Source organism: Oncorhynchus tshawytscha, unplaced genomic scaffold, assembly GCF_018296145.1.
Source record: "Oncorhynchus tshawytscha isolate Ot180627B unplaced genomic scaffold, Otsh_v2.0 Un_contig_13034_pilon_pilon, whole genome shotgun sequence".
NCBI classification, from domain to species: Eukaryota; Metazoa; Chordata; class Actinopteri; order Salmoniformes; family Salmonidae; genus Oncorhynchus; species Oncorhynchus tshawytscha.
The window spans coordinates 2815-8553 of NW_024609292.1; the positions used below are offsets into that span (position 1 = coordinate 2815).

At 43.6% G+C, this 5739-nt stretch overlaps 1 long non-coding RNA gene across 2 annotated transcripts; it reads right to left on the reverse strand.

Annotated features, from left to right (window-relative positions):
* Window positions 1-1196: 1196 nt before the first annotated feature.
* LOC121844545 lies at window positions 1197-2330 on the reverse strand. 2 transcript variants are annotated; one of them, XR_006082035.1, is made up of 2 exons: window positions 2148-2330; window positions 1197-2065 (listed from the first exon to the last, which is right to left on the reverse strand). It is a non-coding gene; the product is annotated as an uncharacterized LOC121844545 (long non-coding RNA). The 2 variants fall into 2 exon arrangements; XR_006082034.1 differs by having other exon boundaries at window positions 2107-2330.
* Between the last annotated feature and the right edge of the window lie 3409 nt (window positions 2331-5739).

The window sequence follows — 5739 nt, forward strand, 5'->3', positions numbered from 1 at the left end:
AATCCTATTTCAAACATATTAAAGTACATTTCATGTTCAATCATTTGAGTTTTATTTTGCTACTTGTAGGCTACTGTCTGTAACTTGTCTAAACAAATTTAATGACGTGTAGCCTGGAATAAAGTTGAGGGCGTTCAAACAATGTGAGTCGAGGTGGAACCAAAACATGTAGTTATCATTGAAAAGGAAAAGGTTCCATCCAATCCAAGCCACCAGAAGTAGCTTTGTGCAATTTACTTGACCTGAGTGTAACTGTTGCAACACTGGTTTCTTCAGTGAACGATAACTCTCCTCTCCCACAGCAGACAACAGACTGTATTGATATCTCAGTTCTCCTGGAAGGTATGATTTCAGTTCCAGAGTATCTCCTGCGACTTTGCCTTTCATGATGTCCATCACTTCAGATGACACGTGGTCGTTTTTGGTGTTTCTCCACTTGTGTTGAAGTGACTGGTGCGTTTTCCAGTTGTCTGAAATAGAAGATGTCTACTTGGCATGACTCTGTCTTGACCACAGCTAGTGGTAACCTGGAAAGTCCATCTGACTCTGTCTTGACCACAGCTAGTGGTAACCTGAAAAGTCCATCTGACTCTGTCTTGACCACAGCTAGTGGTAACCTGAAAAGTCCATCTGACTCTGTCTTGACCACAGCTAGTAGGAACCTGAAAAGTCCATCTGACTCTGTCTTGACCACAGCTAGTGGTAACCTGGAAAGTCCATCTGACTCTGTCTTGACCACAGCTAGTGGTAACCTGAAAAGTCCATCTGACTCTGTCTTGACCACAGCTAGTGGTAACCTGGAAAGTCCATCTGACTCTGTCTTGACCACAGCTAGTGGTAACCTGGAAAGTCCATCTGACTCTGTCTTGACCACAGCTAGTGGTAACCTGAAAAGTCCATCTGACTCTGTCTTGACCACAGCTAGTGGTAACCTGAAAAGTCCATCTGACTCTGTCTTGACCACAGCTAGTAGGAACCTGGAAAGTCCATCTGCATCACAGGGGGTTGGCGGCACCTGATAATTGGGGAGGTCTTTACCAAAGAAAATAACAGTTTCAACAGTTGTAAAAATCGACTTCTTACAGACAGAATAGTTCCTGTAGATTCAGACTCATCACCAATCTGTTGTTATGTCTGGTGGGTTTCATAACCACGTCTGTATAACAATTCAATAATGATGAGACAGGAGACAGGAATCAGTTCAAACATTTATCTGGAACGTGATCATCTCAACACATACAAACACCCATGATGCTCTGCAGCACAACCCCAATATACAACAAATACATACATAAATAAGTAAATGGACACAAAACAAACTCATAGAGGAATTGAAATGTTCAGTTCTAGAAAGTAGGGCCATGGGATAGAGTCAGAAAGGTCAGTATGTTTGTTAACTGGTTACAGAGGTGACATAACAAGCATAAGGTCCATTATAACACAGTGAAGTAGGGCTATGGGATAGAGTCAGAAAGGTCATTATGTTTGTTAACTGGTTACAGAGGTGACATAACAAGCATAAGGTCCATTATAACACAGTGAAGTAGGGCTATGGGATAGAGTCAGAAAGGTCATTATGTTTGTTAACTGGTTACAGAGGTGACATAACAAGCATAAGATCTATTATAACACAGTGAAGTAGGGCTATGGGATAGAGTCAGAAAGGTCATTATGTTTGTTAACTGGTTACAGAGGTGACATAACAAGCATAAGATCTATTATAACACAGTGAAGTAGGGCTATGGGATAGAGTCAGAAAGGTCATTATGTTTGTTAACTGGTTACAGAGGTGACATAACAAGCATAAGGTCCATTATAACACAGTGAAGTAGGGCTATGGGATAGAGTCAGAAAGGTCCTTATGTTTGTTAACTGGTTACAGAGGTGACATAACAAGCATAAGGTCCATTATAATACAGTGAAGTAGAGGTGGGAGCTAAAAGCAGACATGGACAGTGAGATGGTGTGAGGAGGTCAGGGGTCAAACACTAGATCAGGACATGGTCGAAATGGCAGGGCTGGAAATAGAGACAGCGACACATTCTGATTATGGCTCAGACCTGACCTGAGACACCCAAACAGAAGATGCCATAGCAAAGTCCTGACCTGAGACACCCAAACAGAAGATGCCAAAGCAAAGTCCTGACCTGAGACACCCAAACAGAAGATGCCATAGCAAAGTCCTGACCTGAGACACCCAAACAGAAGATGCCATAGCAAAGTCCTGTCCAGTAGGCTATATGGAATTTCCTTTCATCAAAATCCAGAACATTGACATGAGGCATCTGTCAATAAAAAGTGGCTTTATATCTTTAGTGAAAGGATGGAATGACTTCTGTCAAGGATGGAATGACTTAGTGTTATACCATTTAGTGAAAGGATGGAATGACTTAGTGTTACTACCATTTAGTGAAAGGATGGAATGACTTAGTGTTACTACCATTTAGTGAAAGGATGGAATGACTTCGTGTTACTACCATTTAGTGAAAGGATGGAATGACTTAGTGTTACTACCATTTAGTGAAAGGATGGAATGACTTCGTGTTACTACCATTTAGTGAAAGGATGGAATGACTTAGTGTTACTACCACTTAGTGAAAGGATGGAATGACTTCTTGTTACTACCATTTAGTGAAAGGATGGAATGACGTAGTGTTACTACCATTTAGTGAAAGGATGGAATGACTTCGTGTTACTACCATTTAGTTAAAGGATGGAATGACTTTCAAAGATTTTACTGAGTTACATTCAATTGAAAATAAATGCATTAGGCCTTAATCTACGAATTTAACATGACTGGGAATACAGACATGCATCTATTGGTCACAGATACCTTAGTATAAAAGTAGGATTGTGGATCAGAAAACCAGTCAGTATCTGGTGTGATCATCATTTGCCTCATGCATTGCGACACATCTCCTTTACATTGAGTTGTTCAGGCTGTTGATTGTGGCCTGTGGAACGCTGTCCCACTCCTCTTCAATGGCTGTGCAAAGTTGCTGGATATTGTCAGGACCTGGAACACGCTGTCGTACACGTCTGTCCAGAGCATCCCAAACATGCTCAACGGCTGACATATCTGGTGAGTTCTCAGGCCATGGAAAATATATTTTCTTTTTTCAGCTTCCAGGAATTGTGTACAGATCCTTGCGACATCGATTGGGCCGTGCATTATCATGCTGACACATGAGGTGATGGAGGCGGAGGAATGATACGATAATGGGTTCTCATCATGGTATCTCTGTGCATATAAATTGCGATTGATAAAATGCACTTGTGTTCATTGTCCATAGTTTATGATTACCCATATCATAACCTCACTGCCACCATGGGGCACTCTGTTCACAACGTTTACATCAGCAAACCGCTCGCCCACATGACACCAGCTTCTTCATATGCCACAGTGGTCAGGTGGATGGATTATCTTGGCAAATGAGAAATGCTCACTAACAGGGATGTAAAACATGTCAGCTTTTTGTGTGTATGGAACATTTCAGGGATATTTTATTTCAGCTCATGAAACATGGGACCAACACTTTACATGTTGACTTTATATTTTTGTTCAGTGTATTTACAGGAATAAACTGGCCCAAACTGGTGTGTGTGTGTGTGTGTATTCAGTGTATGTATGTGTGTACAAGGTGTGTGTGTCATGTGTGGGTGTCCAGTGTCTGTTTGTGTGTGTCCAGTGTGTGTGTGTCCTGTGTGGGTGTCCAGTGTCTGTTTGTGTGTGTCCAGTGTGTGTGTGTCCGTCCAGTGTGTGTGTGTCGGGTGTGTGTCCAGTTTGTGTCCAGTGTGTGTGTGTCCAGTGTGTTTGCATGTGTGTGTGTCCAGTTTGTGTGTGTGTGTCATGTGTGTGTGTGTGTCCAGTTTGTGTGTGCTTCCTGTGTGTGTGTGTGTGTCCTGTGTGTGTGTGTCCAATGTGCGTGTGTGTCCAATGTGCGTGTGTGTTTGCGTGTGTGTGTGTCCAGTTTGTGTGTGTGTGTGTCCAGTGTGTGTCCAGTATCTGTGTCTGTGTGTGTCCAGTATGTGTGTCTGTGTGTGTGTGTCCAGTGTGTGTGTTTCCAGTGTGTGTGAGGACAGAGTTATATATTTATTTATTTATATTCTTATTTTATATTTTATTAAAATATTGTGTTGTGTTTGATTAGGGACACTGAAGAGTCATCATAAACCCAAAACCCTGGATAGAGGGGCTCAGTGAATGTGGTGTAGAATGTGTTCAGGTGGGTCAGTGAGTCAGAGGAGACTCTGTAGAAGGACAGAGTGCCGGCTGGCCAGTCCAGATACACTCCTACTCTGTGGGAGCTGGAGGAAGGGACGTCTATGAGAGTGGTATTACAATTGTGCCTGGCAGTGTAACTGTTGTCAGAGCAGAACAGACTCCAGGACTTGTCATTCCATCCAAGTCCACAGTCCTTACCCCCTCCTCTCCTGTTGATTCCTTTATATGTCACTCCTATAACCGGCCATCCCCCACTCCACTCTACCTCCCAGTAACAGCGCCCAGTCAGACGCTCTCTACACAGCACCTGTCTACAGACCTCAAATCTCTCTGGGTGATCAGGATACGGCTGCTTCTTTTTCCCACATGTCACCTTTCTGTTCTCCTCAGTCAGAGAGAGGAGTCTGTTTACTGTGTTTGGGTCCAGTGTGAGATCACAGACATCTGATGGATGAAACCAGACATAATATTAGAAATCATCATCATTCACATTAGAAGGATTTTGTTTTTTTGTACCCCTTTTTCTCTCCAATTTCGTGGTATAAATTGTTTAGTAGCTACTATCTTGTCTCATCGCTACAACTCCCGTACGGGCTCGGGAGAGACGAAGGTTGAAAGTCCTCCGTTACACAGCCCAACCAAGCCTCACTGCTTCTTAACGCAGCGCGCATCCAACCCGGAAGCCAGCCGCAACAATGTGTCGGAGGAAACACTGTGCACTTGGCAACCTTGGTTAGCGCGCACTGCGCCCGGTCCGCCACAGGAGTCGCTGGTGTGCGATGAGACAAGGATATCCCTACCGGCCAAACCCTCCCTAACCCGGACGACGCTAGGCCAATTGTGCGTCGCCCCACGGACCTCCCGGTCGCGGCCGGTTACGGCAGAGCCTGGACGCGAACCCAGAGTCTCTGATGGCACAGTGGTTAAGGGCGCTGTACTGCAGCGCCAGCTGTGCCACCTGGGAGGCCACATTAGAATGTTAACTCACCTTTCACTAATTCATTTAATGTAGATGTTTGTAGGTATCAAAAGGAGATGTTAAGGTAACTTGAGACTTTTGATTGATCAACTGTTATACTGTATGGTAATATAAAACACACGTATGCCCATTTAATTACACACACACACCAGGATGCATGCATGAACACTCACACATTTCTAATGCAACACAAACATGAACACACACACACAGACACACACATTGTCCAAGCAACTCTTTGTAAACTTTGGTGTCCCTGATTTCTGCTTCTGTAGAACTACAGCTGATATGTCCAAGTAATTAATGATGGTGGTCTTTCACTTAACTTGAATTAAGACTTATTCCTAGTCAAATTCTTCACAGCAGTCAACACTCACATTTTCTAAGCCCAGGTTTCATTGCGTACTCTCCACCATGATCCACACTGTAGCGGTAAGCAGAAGAACAGACAGTCATTGAGGGATACACGTGAACTCTCTCTCTCTCTCTCTCTCTCTCTCTCACTCACTCACACACTTTGTCCAAGTGGTGGTAA